Source organism: Phalacrocorax aristotelis, chromosome Z, assembly GCF_949628215.1.
Source record: "Phalacrocorax aristotelis chromosome Z, bGulAri2.1, whole genome shotgun sequence".
Taxonomy (NCBI): domain Eukaryota; kingdom Metazoa; phylum Chordata; class Aves; order Suliformes; family Phalacrocoracidae; genus Phalacrocorax; species Phalacrocorax aristotelis.
The window spans coordinates 5,108,665-5,123,918 of NC_134311.1; positions in this window are offsets into that span (position 1 = coordinate 5,108,665).

A 15,254-nucleotide genomic window follows, 5' to 3' on the forward strand; every position below is an offset into this window, starting at 1 on the left:
CAAGCTCTCTGTCATCATAGTTTTCCTTTTACCACTTTGCACAAGTACCACAGCAGTTTACACTAGCGGCATTGAGACCGCCATGCTATTGTAAATAGCTCTACAAAAAATTCCTGCTGTTTCTAGTCTTTGATTCAGCAACATGACCTTTTATTTCTAAATGAAAATGAGGACTGGTTCTGAACCATAACTGAGATGACACACAACTTGCTCTAACAATTAACCTATCTCATATAAAGAACGGGTCATATTCCCTAGCTTTGGGGGTGGCTTCAGGATGATACCTGCAATATTTTTCCCCCAAGAATCCCCTTCATGATCACTTTCAAGTTACTTTCTGGTAAGTCCACAGCCCACAGAGTTTGAAACATGACGATAGTATTGTGATAAGTAAGGCACTTTAAGCACAGAATTTTTGTCCTGCTAGAAGAAGGAACTGCTATCCAGAACTTACCAATGAGATCTGGTATTGGTTTTGAATGAACAGAAGGAAGCTGTCTTTCTTGGCCTGACATCTCATTTTATTGGGAAAAATGCTTCGTTAAGCACCCCAGAAAACTCAAAACCCAATTTATTACACAGATTTAAATGACTGTGAATGTCATCATCAAGAGAAAAGTAGGTTATACCTGTATATGAAACGTGTCATATATTCCAATTATGTAAGGTATTTCATAACTTGCAAAAATTACTACCAAAAAAATCAAGGATGTTGCATTCTTACATCACATGCTCTCATGTGAAGTTAGAAGAAAAAGATTCTTAATCTTAGTAGAAAATTTCCTTTCTACTGCACACACGAGATGCTGCAGTATGATCTCAGTTACACAGCAACCAGTATGACCACAGAACCATAGATCTGGAGAAAATTTTAAGAGTTCATCATGCACCCCACTGTCCAAGTCAAAATCACCTCTTATCTGTGGCATTTCTGACAGTCACATCTCTTCGATTGCAATCCTATGTTTTGGCTAACATCTAAACTATGTTCTACTTTCTTCTGTTTCAGCCCAACGTCCTGTCCTTCAAAGACATGCAATCTTTCTGCCTCTGACAAATTTTCCTCCTCAGACTTCTTTTCAATTTACTTCAGACAACTCCCATCTTTACAAGCCCATCAGAATCTTAAGCTTTTCTTGTTTCTTTCTTTTAGACTCCTCAAGTAGACCATACATTTTTATTGGAAGTGCCCCAAATGGGGAACAGGTCCAGCCTTACCTGTGTTAGGCAGAGAAAAAAACAGTATTACTAATAATGACACACCGATTGGCAGCAGCCTGACGTTGGTTCATACTCAGCTTTTCCAAGGGATAGCTACCCACAGAGGAATCTCTAGCTAGAGGCTTTGCGTCTCACATTTGTGCAGCTTATCCTGCATAACCGTATTTTGCACTTGCACAAAATTTTCTCAAAATCACTTTACACCCAATCCTCTTTTCCAATGCACTTGCAGAGTGTCCTAGGCTGCAGTTCCATGCAAATTTAATACTTGTACAAATACTACATCATCCAGCTGGAACTACTGAGGCATATGAGATGGAGAACAGACTGTTATGGAAGCCTACACAATCCCACTGATAGATTACTCCCTTTTTTGATCACAAATCATCATTGTGATAATTAAAATAATTTTATTGTTCCTAGTTTAGCAATAAAACAGGAATGAACAAAGTAAATTCCAAGTAGTAGGCTCGCCTTCCACACATCACAAAGAATCCCTATCCTACGTATTAAAGCATATGTTCAAGGAAAAATGGGATGATTAATTTGACACTAACTTTTTCCGAATATATGGAATATGTTAGATATTTTTGTAGAAATAATTCTGAAACTGTTCATTATTTAATATCAAGGAGAAAATAAAATACTTAAGAGTCTAATGTCCATGGTCATCAGAATGCCCTGCTAGCAATTCAAGACCATTCAGACATGATTCTTTCCCCAGTGCCAAAAGAAAATTTTAAGTCCTCTTGGGAACAATCTATATTTCTAATAATATTTCTTATCAATTAGTCTGTTGGGAAAGATAAAGATTTCTTTCCTATGAAAAGTCTAGTTCGAGGAGAGAGCAAGGATTCTCAAGGCATGTCAGGATACAGGCTGCTGAAGTCTTCTGTCCTGCTTGTCCCCCTCTCTCTTCCTCTTTGTCCCTAGATAAAAGCTTGGCAGTACAAGAAATGACAGCACAGTAAAATTTCAAGATTTGCAAAGAGATTTCCATAAGGCAGACACCCCATCTCTGCAACCCATTCCCTCTTCCATCATGGAAGTTGCTTTTGGGTAACAAGAAGAAAGATCTACACCATTTTTTTTCAGCCTCCTATGTTCTCAGGTCAGTGGTTACCAGGTCAGGATACCTTACATGTGCAGCTCGTAGTTATTTAGCCCTCAGAAAATTGCTCCCTGATGGGCTTAACTTAATAGTGTATTTTGACCAATGGATCAGAACAGTACTTTATATATGAGGTTTCATATAATCCTATTTGCCTGACAATTTTGGTCCATCCATTTCTCAAATTCCTCATTCATTTACTTTATATCTTTACAATGAAGCTATAAAAGCATTTGCCAGACTTCATCAGATTCCTTTATGTTATAGTTATTTCAGGCACTTTAGTTTAACAGGGATCCAGTTCCTTCATTTCAGCATATCCTAGAGTCAAGAAAGAAGAAAATGTTTTCTTGCCAAATTTAATGCAATAAAGAAGTTAAATGGAAGAAAAAATCCAGCTAAACCCACTTATACAACACTGAACTCTGTGAAGGGCTGCTTCTGGAAGTCCAGCAAAGAACAACTTTCAGAACACTATAGACCATGAGCTGTACAGTAGGTGTCGGCTTGGCAATGCAGATGACATGGTGCACCAGCACATGGGACCTCCCGCTGCTCAGAACGGCATTCTCTCTTCTGGCACTGAGAGCAAGCCGAACGGAGAACATCCCACATAGGTACGGCAAAGAGGGAGAACAGGAGGAATGATTCGATCCCTGGTGTTTCACGGACCATGAGCTGCTGGGTGTGAGCAAATCTCTTCATTTCTTGTCCTGAATTTTGCTAAGCTTTACTCCCCTATTTTACAATAAAATTTTACCCCCCTCAAGCAGGGGGGTAGTCAAGATGATCTCCAGAGGTCCCTTCCAAACCCTACCATTCTGTGATTGATTCTGTGATTTTCTCTTCCCATTTCTTCATCTTCAGAGGAAAAAAAAAAAGTCAAATGGCTGATAAGCATCTTATTTCCAGGGAAATGGTGGTAGAAAGACAGAATCTCACCTCCTCTCTTCCCTGCAGAGACACCTGCCCTTTAATGAAGAAGATGCAAGCGGGGGAGGGAGGAGGGAGCAAGCCAAGTAAGCAAGTAACACAACACATTTCTAAAGTAGTAGAGAAAATGGGGATCTTAACTATCCAGTCTTTCAAGTAACTACACAGGACAGGCAAGGGTTTGTCTCTCAGTAAAGGATTCTGGGTAAGATAAGATAGAGAATCAGAAATATGAGAAAATATCTTAATTTAGAAGTTTATTTTCATTCATGAACACAGCTACAAATAGAAATTATGTGATTCCCACACAACATACAGATGGCATAGGTAATAAGGAACAATGTAAAAAGAATAAATATGAGAAACTAGAAAATACAAAATGCCAACCTGTATTAACTGCATCCATTTAAGAATAGGAGTTTTTATTCTCCTGGGTCCACTGTCAGCATTAAGAAGTTTCTCATCTCTATGTAACTTTACTTCATTTATTTAAAGATATAAAGAATTGCTTTCCTCTGTAATAGTTGCTACTGGTCATGTCACTGTCATGACCCCTGGAACAAATAATGAATTCTCAACCTTGTCTCAGTCCACTTTGTCTCAACAACCCAGTGAAAGCAGTGATTTCTTCACAGGAAAAAGAGAAATTTTCTTATTAATATATTACGGTTTAATAGCCATTTATAAAATTTTCAGATGCTTCCAGGTCCTGTGGAGGAGGAATAGGAGGACTGAGGACTGTCAGGTACTAAAGATTGAGAATCAGATGCAGAGCATCCAACTCCATTACCCACGGCATTTAGACCAGAGGGCAAAAACGAGCATGATGAGTGCAGAAGTAGTTTTGTCTGCTTCCACGTGGCCGTTGTTGCCAGGGTAACTACATCTTCTGAAGTCCTTGTGTTCAGCACATCTCTCTGGCTTCACACTGCCACTGGTTCACCAAGAGACAACATCACAGCATGGCAGACGTGCACAGAAAAGGACGAGGTTGGCACGCTGCACTTTCATATATGAGGTATTCACATGGAAAGGCTTCTTGGAATGCCATGGCCAAAACCACATAAAGCAATGAAGTAAACTTTAATTTTCCTTATTTTTATGCCTCAGGACAGGAAAGAATGCTCATGGATCTCTGCAGGCTGTACCTACAGGGTCAACGCATTTGACAGATCTTTAGTAAAAGCAACCTATCTTTATCCTTTCCAATCACCGTGCAGTCACATCGCAATTTGAAGTAAGTTCTCAGAAAGAATTCCAGCAGAAAATAACCCCAAAATTTAGGGGAGTTTGCATCTAAACTTACCTTTGCAACAACCTTTTTCCTTTATGTTAAGGTGAACCAAAGCCCCAGCTCTGAGCACTACATTCTGGCACAATTCAGGTCCAGACCTGGACCTCACATTGCAGCTCAGATGTAATTACAAAAGTGGTGTCTGCCTGTGCTAACTAAACACAAAATTACTGATCCACGTGCCCTCTTGGCTTTTCATGATCATAAACCTTAAAGAAAGTGTTTGAAATGTTGAAAAACTAAACCAGAGGTGATCCACATGTATCTTCTGGGCTGGAAGTGGCTTACTTGTCCTGTGTATGTGGCCTTCAAGATACCTGCTTATTCTGCAGTGCTCTCTTTTCTAAAGTACATTTCAAGGACACTTGGATCCAAAGAAATCTTTGCAAACATACCACAACAGTGCGTTCTGAATATGAACACAGTTGCAGTGAATGACTCGGAGGTCTGCATCCTCAGTTTCTTCTTAACTTCAGGGAACCATCAGTCCAGAAATCCAGGGATTACTTTTCATCAGCAGCATCAATAATTTAATTACATTCATGTGAGTTGACATATTGGGAGTGAAGAGGGTGGGAAGAATGGAGTTGTGAAGAGGTTAAAAAGAAAGGTCAATAGCATCAAGGCAAGGTCAGGTAGGGGAAGGGAGAAATAGAGAAGGAAAAGCAGGAAACAAGGGATGGAAGCAACAAAACTTTCTCCATGAATGATTCAGGACATATCAGTGATGAATGGCAAAAATAACCACTCTCCTCCATAAAAACCAGCTTTGGCTCTTGGTCATTAGGCAAATCTTCCACTGACTTCAACAGATGCCCTGCACAGTATCAAAAGGAGCATACAATTCTGATTGCCCAGAAGGAACTCAGCCCTCACTGCTGAATGAATGTGATGCCGTTAATTTAAGAATAAACTTACCTGCCTCAACATATTTAAGTTTTGCTCCCATGATCTGTGATTACTTTGAGACCTTACACTTTGTGCTTTTGAAGCTGTACATTATTAAATGCAAAAGCTTTCCCTTAATATTTAAAAAACGCAAATATGCGGAATTCCAAACTGTTGTTTCTGATCCTTTTTTGCTTATTTAAAGTCTGTGTTTTTGCTGAGAATCCTAACATTTATGTCCTGGTATTGCATATTCAATGTATGTGAATTATAGCTAAATATGTATGTATTCTTGTACTTGTTCGTATGAGCAGTACATTTTGCTAATACAGAACAGTGCTCCTTTGCCAAAATAATCTCACTGATATCGGTGAGACCAAATAAAACATGAAGAACTACTTAGCATAAGCAAGAAAGGTAAGAATATGATTTTAACTAGTTTCAGTGTTAGGAAAATTGATAGTCAAAGACTGCAAAGTAGGAGTCCCTATGATATTTTATGCACATATTCAACAAAGCAAGGACTAAAACATTAATGAAGGACTATTGAAAAATTCTCAGTAGTATTAAATATAGCAAATATGAAAATCATGTGGTAATAAATCGATGTGTTTTCCCCTCTAAGGCTTTTAATCCTCTCCAGGATCATCAAAGATTAACTCCTCCTTTGAATGTATCACCACCATGTTACTAGGCTAGTTAGTATCTGTAGTTGTGCTTAATAATAATAATAGTAATAATAATATTATTAATAATAGGAAATTAATTATCCTTATACTCAGCTGAATTATGGAAAAAATTAATTATATCTCTCTAAAATTACTAGGATTTGGGCCATTGATTTGAATGAAAACAGAATTAGTGCCTTGGAATTAAAAAAAAATGAGGCCCCTGTAAAGAACTTGAAAACACATTGAGGAAAACACACTCAATGACAAGAGTCTGAAAATATTTGTGTCTGAAGACAATTTTCCTCACCTGTAGCTTCAAAAAATTACAATTCTTTGACCTTATTAAAATTTAGATAGATTATTTTTTAAGTTAGGCAAATATTTTATCATTAAATCACAGGATTGCTCTTTTTTCATCACTCCCATACATAATCCCAAATAAATTTTTCTATATTATTTGGTGAAATGCAGCTCCTCTGAGCTCCTCCATAGTTTTAGAACATGGTGACATAGATTTTTCTGCCTTTTTCCCATCTTTGGTTTATTACTGTGAAAGCATTGTATAGCAAGTACTGTTTGTACGTCCTTTACAGTACCAGCATAATTCTTTACCATTCAGAGGCCATTGTACAGGACTTTTCACTTATAGTTGTTAAAAAAGACCCAAACAAGGTTAGTTAGCATCAACATTGACAGTAATATGGGAAAACTGAAGATAAACGTGTCCCATGTAAGACGGTGGGTCAGCAAAACAGGTCTTAATTCCAAATTCCTAATTACAGGTCTATCAGGAAACTTTAATTCTTCATTCATGAAAGCTGACAGGAATATAATTCTGGATAATTTTTTCAGATTTAAGTTCCACCTCTTCTCGTGGTGTTGCATACATGGTGCACTCTGAACAGAGAAACTAAATTTTTAGGCAAAGAAATCGAGACGAAGGTCACGGTTAATGGGCTGCTACTTCACAGCTTTTCCTGCCATCACAGGAGCCCAACTGTCACAAGGGTGACGCTTACAAAGCACAGCCTCCAATTAGCTTCTATCATGGGCGTTAATGAGCAAGCCTCTATGCACCCACTGGTCAGGGCTAAATTAATTCCGTCCAGCGGATGGACACTGCCTGACCTTACTTCTAGGTCCCCACAATATGTCAGATAAGGCTGCATTGAAGGCTCAGTCGTGGTGGACTTGTGGGGAAAACAGGATCGTTATCACTTTGCAGAGGACTGCAGCATCCCCTCTCCACGGCTTCTGGATACCGCTGTGTCTCTTTCCTACATCGTCATAGCAAGGAATTACCTTTAGAAAAGCTTTTAAAAACTTATCCTAATCATGATGGCGTGGTTCTAAAAACTCACCCTAATGAACATCCACTTGGTAATGTATTTTGTATAAAAATACTATGGAGCTTTCCCTGTGGCCACAGCTATTTAAGTGATTTTTCAGATGATTCACACCTGTTATTTCCAGTAATGATTTTTGTACATGTATTATGTAAATAAAACAACTCAACTGAAGGGCGGTGGGCTTGTGTTCACAATCCCCCTCCTCCCATTTTTTTTTAAAAGGACACTACCAACAACACAGCTGAAAGGTTTTATGAATGTTTATTTTCAACAGTAAGCTTTACAGGGCAAGCCACCGGAATTTAGGTATCTTTCTTTTCTTAGGTGGGGTGTGCAATGCTTCTCGCTCCTCCTCAGTCACCTTTAGCTCTTCCAAGAGATCCTGTTCCTCTGTATTACCCAACACAGAACAAAAGAACAGTTACAGCAGCCACGACCATCACAAAAACATTGCAGCACTTAGGTTTTCTCAGGCTAAAAGGGGCACAAGTCTGACGGACACCTTGGACTAAGTTGAGCAAGGCCATCTCCCTTGATGACACTTTGTAAAAAATCTTCCCAGTTGTCCCAAGAAGAAATACATCTGTGCTGCCTCCTGTTCAGGCCAAATCTTTGGTAAGCACAGTATCAACAAGATCATAGCTACAAGTGAATCCAACTGCAACGAAGACTGGGAAAATGCACAGTGCTGTTTGCAGGATCCTTATGCTCCAAGTGTGACAACACATTATAAAGACAGTAAGAATCCAGCTGGCTCACACAGAAGGCAATGGGAGCTTTATTCTGAATTTAAATAATGTGCTACTCACTTATTCCTGGTATGTAGCTGGGGCAGAACATTTTCGGGATCCTGGAAAGCTATCAGCTATTTTTATGTGAGAGCCCCGTGTCACAGACCCATTCCACCTCATCTCCCTTCAAGCAAAATGGACAACACAGACAAAAACTCCCGGTGGGCTTGGCTGGTGAGTGTGAACCTCCCTGGGGAATGGGTGAAGTAGGGAGTCAAAAGAAGACCTCACATGTGAAAGCACAACTGAACTCAACCCACTGCTGCTCTGAAAGGAGAAAGCTCCCAGGAGCCAGAAGCAAACAAGGAGTCCACGAGAATCACAAACCTGGAAGAGGCCAGACAGAGAGGAAGAGGTTGCTGTCCCAGGGATTCTAATGTATGTGTCTCATTTTGACATGAGCAATACCATTTGTCCCCTACACTTCCTCCCACAGAAGTCAGTGCTTCTACTTGCCATAGAACCAAGGTCTGGAATCTCTGGGGAAACCTGTCTGTCAGAGGAAAGCACCAGGAGACGTCTACCAGGCATACTATCTATAGCAAATACACATATTTGCTCAGCAAGCTGTATCCATATTGATGGCTGGACACCTTTAAGAGCCATCTGGACAGGGTGCTGGGCCATCTTGTTTAGACTGTGCTCTTCCCAGAAAGGTTGGACTAGATGGTCCCTGAGGTCCCTTCCAACCTGGGATTCTGGGATTCTGTGACTCTGTGATCCTACCCTATCATCAAAACACAGCATGCTCCTCAGGCAAGTGTCCACCTCCGGTCACACACTTCGCATCAGAATTGTTCTTAAGGAAACCCCAACCTTTCAACAAAAGCATGTGGGAGGAACTTTGTCCTCAGTGAGCACTCCAGCACTACACTCAGCCACTACATCAGGAGGAATACCCCTGTGGCATGTGTTGACACAAGCAGGTAAATCGTGCTCTGTTTATAATATTTAGGTGGTGCACGTTGTTTACATTTTCAGGTAATTTTTCTGAGAAATAGCTAAGTGTGTTTGCAAATGCCTAAGCAACTGGATAACATTTATTATCTCACAAGGATTGCTCTAGTTCTATGATTACCTCACGACTTGCATAATTCTGAACAAATATCCCTGTACATGTGATGTTTAAAAGCAGAATAAAAGATAGACTACAAATGTTTACACTTGACTGAACAGAGCAACTGATTAATAACTCATAGTTATGCATAAAAATTCAGACCATCTCTCTAATTTCATGGCTGCCTATGGATACTTTCTCCAACATGGTTCTGCACTTCATAATCAAGTTGCTGTGTTTTAAAGCTCCGGACTTCTGTTTCCCAAAAACCTTTTTGTTCTTGTAGTTATCTTTCTGAATTTAGAAACGAGTTATGTTACACCTACTCTGCACTTTATTAGTGTATTCTTTACCATTCTTCATAGATTGTGTTACTTGCACAAAAATCACACTTCATAATTTCTATTTTTTATTAACTTCTTCAATTATGAGATAATAAATTAAAATTGTGTTGTAGGTAGAAGAGGTTGTGAAAAGTACTAGAGTTAAAACACAGAACTAGAAACATAAATTCTTGGTTCTGCACATGGCTTGGCAACACGTTTGCCAAAGGTTTGGCTGAGTATTTTATAATTAAACTTTCAAATGTGTTATCTAAATCTGCCTTTCTCCAATTACAGCCTAAATTTTAGACTCACTAATAATACAGGATACCAGCTACAGTCAATGTAGGCTTAAGATCAATAAGTCAATAGTTGTTGGGTATCCTTAAAACCTAAACCTATACCCTTTTGAAGTACAGATTCTGAAAAGTGAAAGGTATAAAATCAGTGGAGACATTAAAAAAAAAAAAAATCTGCTTTATCCTCTTGTCATGGTTTAGCCCCAGACAGCAACCAAGCCCCACGCAGCCGCTCACTCACTCCCCCCCTGGTGGGACAGGAGAGAGAATCTGAAGGGTAAAAGTGAGAAAACTCATGGGTTGAGATAAAGACAGGTCAACAGGTAACGCAAAAGCTGCGCACGCAAGCAAAGCAAAACAAGAAATCCGTTCACCCCTTCCCACGGGCAGGCGGGTGCTCAGCCATCCCCAGGGCAGCAGGGCTCCATCGTGCATAATGGTGACTTGGGAAGACAAACGCCATCGCTCTGAATGTCCCCCTTCCTTCTTCTCCCCCAGCTCTATGTGCTGAGCATGATGCCATACAGTGTAGGACATCCCTTGGGTCAGTTGGGGTAACTGTCCCGGCTGTGTCCCCTCCCAACCCCCTGTGCCCCCCCAGCCCCTCGCTGGTGGGGTGGGGTGAGGGGCAGGGAAGGCCTTGGCTCTGTGCAAGCCCTGCTCCGCAGGAACAAAAACAGCCCTGTGCTATCAGCACTGTTTCCAGCACAAATCCAAACCACAGCCCCATACCACCTGCTGTGAAGAAAATTAACTCTATCCCAGCCAAAACCAGCACATTGTCCACCTCTTATTCCATACCATTTATACCATGCCCAGGTCTCACACTATCCAGGACATTCTTATTAACCACCACACCCCTCCCCATCCTTTGATATAATACACAGATATCATTCCCTTAGTCTATGGACCACCCCTGTGAAACGTCCATAAAATGTCCACAAAATGTCCAATGAGTTCATTCAGTCTGTGACTTTGCGCTCTATCTGTCCTGGTGGTCACTCAGGACAGGTGCATTGTGTGGAGTTACTGGGCACCAAAGTCAGCTCAGGTTGGGCCACTGTTGCACTTGCACAGCTTCTTGTAAGGCTTGTCCTCCATTGGCTCAGGTGGTTCCTGCTGTAGTAATTCCTATAACATGCAACTCAAATCACAGGTTATAACAATTTAAAGGTATTTCCATTACAATCTTCACCCCGGTCCCTTTGGATCAGACCATCGGGTGGAACATTGCAATCAACTCTTCACCTTGCCCCTGCAGTCCCTCAGGGTTGTACCTGCTCCAACTGGAGCCTTATCTATGAGCCACAGTCTCTCCAGGGTTATACCTGCTGTGGCACACACTTATCCACAGCCACAGTCACTTTGAGGTGCACCTGTTCCATCGTGGCCTTCTCCATGGGCCAAAGTCCCTTCAGAAATAAATCTGCTTCAACATGGCTTTGCCCATGGCTGCAGTCCCTCCACGGGTATTACCTGCCCTGTCATGGGCTTATCCATGGCCACACACTTTGAAGTGCTCCAGCATGACCTCCTCAGCCACTGATGCTTCAGTGTGTACCTGCTACAGCAGGGACTTACCTGCAGCCACAGATATTTTGGGATGCACCTTCTCCAGCATGGACTTATCCTTGGGCCACAATTCCAGAGGCATACCTGCTGTGGCAGACATAATCACGGCCACAGATGCTTCAAGGTTTACCTGCTGTGGTGTGGGCTTATCCACGGCCACAGACGCTGCGGGGTGTGTCCTGCTCCCATATGGACTCATCCACAGGTCACAGTCCCTTTGACTCGAGTTCACACCGGAGTTCCAGCCTGTCCAGTGCAGCAGCACAGAAGCAGCAGCTGGGCCCTGGCCATCTGCCAGCCCAGGCGCATCGCCATGGCTGTTATGAGAATGTTCCCAGGCCCGGCACAGTAAAGTCATCAGCAGTACAGCAAGCAGCGAAAGCAAAAAGCAGCCCCTAACAAGCACTGGACTCTAATATACAGTGGGGCAAGCAAGCCCCTTGGCAAGCACAGCAGCCTGCCAATTAATAACTAAACAGCAATAACAGCTACAAATTCAATTTAGCGCATTCCAATCAAACCTGTCATTATCTCAAACTCTTCAAGCCCCACGTTGGGTGCCAAAAAGGTCTGTCGTGGTTTAACCCCAACCAGCAACTCAGCCCCATACAGCTGCTCCCTCATTCCCCACTGAGTAGGATGGGGGAGAGAATCGGAAGGATAAAAGTGAGAAAACTTGTGGGCTGAGATAAAGACAGTTTGATAGGTGAAGCAAAAGCACGCCTCTCTACTGCTTTTCTCCTTTCCAGAGTTGTCATTGCTATTCTTACGTGTTTAACACTAACAGTGATGATGTGAAATGACATATGCTGCCTCAGTAAATAGACTGATTATTCAAATATGCAATTCCTATGATTCTCTGATTTATATGGAACTGTTATGATTAGATGCACAACAAAAACGTGTAACCGTTTTGGTATTTTTTTTATCTACAGTTCTTGAAAATCAGATTTGTTCTTATTTCAAATCAGAGATGTTCAACTGCTGCAATTTAAAGCAAAGAAATTATAGATTCAGACTACCTAGACAATAAAACTATTTGCTATATAGTTTAGGAAAAGGACCTTTGACACTTCTGACCACAAGAAACCATTTTAAATATTGACCCTGCAAACATCTACAAGTGCTTAACGTACTTATCTCACATACTCCATCTCACACATTTCAAAATGCAGTAAGATCTAAAACTTGGCTGCTAAACCAGAGGCTATGAAATGCTACTTTCATAACTTAATTGGATCTTATGTATAATGATTATTTTTTGGGGGGCAAGAGACTACTGAAGAAATCAAATGGAGTAGTATGAACCTGCTGGTTTAGATAGATAAAACTGAAAAAGAATGTTGCTATTCTGCAAAAGTTTATCACATTTTTTTTACAGGGTTCTTATTACTCCTTGAGGAATTGTCGTGGTTCAGCCTCAGTCAGCAACTAAACACCATGCAGCTGCTCGCTCACTCCCCCCACCCTTGTGGGATGGGGAAGAGAATTCAGAAGAGCAAAAGAACTTGTGGGTTGAGGTAAGCAGAGTTTAATAATTACAATAAAATAATAATTATAATAATGATTATGATAATAATGACAATAATTATAACAAAATGGAAAAGGAAAGAAAAAAAACCAAAACACAAACGATACAGCCGCTCACCACCCGCCGACTGACGCTGCCCGTCCCCCAGCCGCGATCGCTGCCCCCCTCCCCCGGCCAGCCCCTCCCAGTAACACACTGGGCACGATGTTACATGATATGGAACATCCCTTTGGCCAGTCTGAGTCCCCTCTCTTGGCTGTGCCCCCTCCCCTCCCGGCTCCTTGTGCACCCGGCAGAGCACGGGGAGCTGGAAGAGTCCCTGACTAGTACAAGCGCTGCCCAGCAGCAACCAAAACATCGGTGAGTTATCTCAACACTGTTTTCATGCTAAGTCCAAAGCACAGCACTATGCCAGCTGGAGTGAAGAAACTTAACTCTACCCCAGCTAAAATCACGACACAAACTTTTCAGATAGACTTGAATTTTTAACTTCTAATCTCAGCTCTAGATCATCCTACCTGTAGGTAGTGGATCCGGCTGGCAAGAAGTCAGCTTTTTTCATAGCAGCCTGTATGGCTCTGTGCTTTGCATCTGTGACTATAACAGTGTTGATAACACACCAGTGTGTTGGCTCGTGCTGGGCAGTGCTTGCACAGCATCGGGGCTTTCTCTCCTTCCCCTCAGTGCCGTCCCCCCACTCGACTCCGTTCTGCACCTGGGGGGAGGGAGGTGAGAGTAAGACGGTGCAGGGTTCTGTCTGTGTCTCCATAGGAAAGGCACAACAGTGAACAGATTAATAAAATAGTTATTTTAATAATAAAAAGTAGTATGTAAGTAGGGATTAAACCTTAACGTCCCTTCAGTCACCAGGAACCCTGAGCTCACACAGCGTTGGACAGGCCCCAGATGGATTGTCCTGCAGCACACTGTGCAGATCCGGCCCATGGAGAGCCACCTCCTCCGTCCCATACCGCGGTGCCTTTTATTTGGTGTAACAAAGTCACATATCTTCTCCACACAGGCTGGGATGTTATCTCCATCCCAACGCCCACCAGTGCACACAGCACAGGGCACTCCAGCAGACTCCTGCGCAGCCGCTACTCGTGCTAAAGTCAGGGCTTCTCAAGGTTTTTCTACGACACTCACTGGAGCAGGTGTGGCTTGCCCAATATCACCAACTCCTCAAGTGCAACATCTTCCACAAGGCTCCCAATACACCCTCCACAGCGAGCAGGCTGCCAATGGGAAGAGTGAATGGACTAATTTTTTTGCTTTGCTCACATGTGCAGCTTTTGACTTTGTTATTAATCTGTCATTATCTAAATCCACCAGCCGCCTTGCCTTCCTCCTATTTTCCCTCCGTCCTGCAAGAGAGGGTACTGAGCGGCTGTGTGGGCATTTGGCTGTTTGCTGGGGTCAACCCACACTGTACAGGAGCCAAATGTGTAGCCAGAACCATAGTAATTTTGTAACTCGTTTTCTAACTTTCTCTTTTAAATTATGGTGAAAGAAATTGCAAGAAATAAGAACAGCAAAAGGTTTGCAAGGTAAGACCAGTATAAAGATGGTTCTGACAATTGGGTATGTGTTGTCCAGAAAGAGAGACTGAATAGAACTCAAGTGTCTGTATCTAGATGTCAATGCCATAGGCCTGCCTATATAAAAGAAGTCGAATAATCACCAAAAATGAAAGCAGCAACAGGGAAAATATACAAAATACTGCAGAGAACCATACAACTGGTGAAGCAATGGGACAAACTACTGTGACAAGTTGTTAAATCACCTTCACAGATATATTAATGGAAGCCATACATCAGCTTACAGGATACGATTAACAATAATGAAATCAACCCTGGTATGAGATAGGACTATGGACTAGAAAAAATGCTGGAGGACTGTTTCTTCTCACTTACTTCTCTGAAAATTCACCGAGGTTGACTTCACTTGGTGTAACAAGGACCCCCTGCTTTCTTTTTTTCCTAGCAGTACTATTATTCGATGTTGATGAGTTGCGTGGTTTCATAGCTACATGGATGGAAACCGAACAGTGAATTTCTTTTCTGATGTCCACATGCTTTACAGGACTTTTAAAAAGCTTAGAAAAAGCGTGAAGCTGCATTTCATAGCCCCGCAGAGCTTTTGTGCCAGGTCGCAAGACCTTGCTGTACCATTTTCAGAAAGAAAAAAGCTTTCTTCATTTCCACGGTTCCCTTC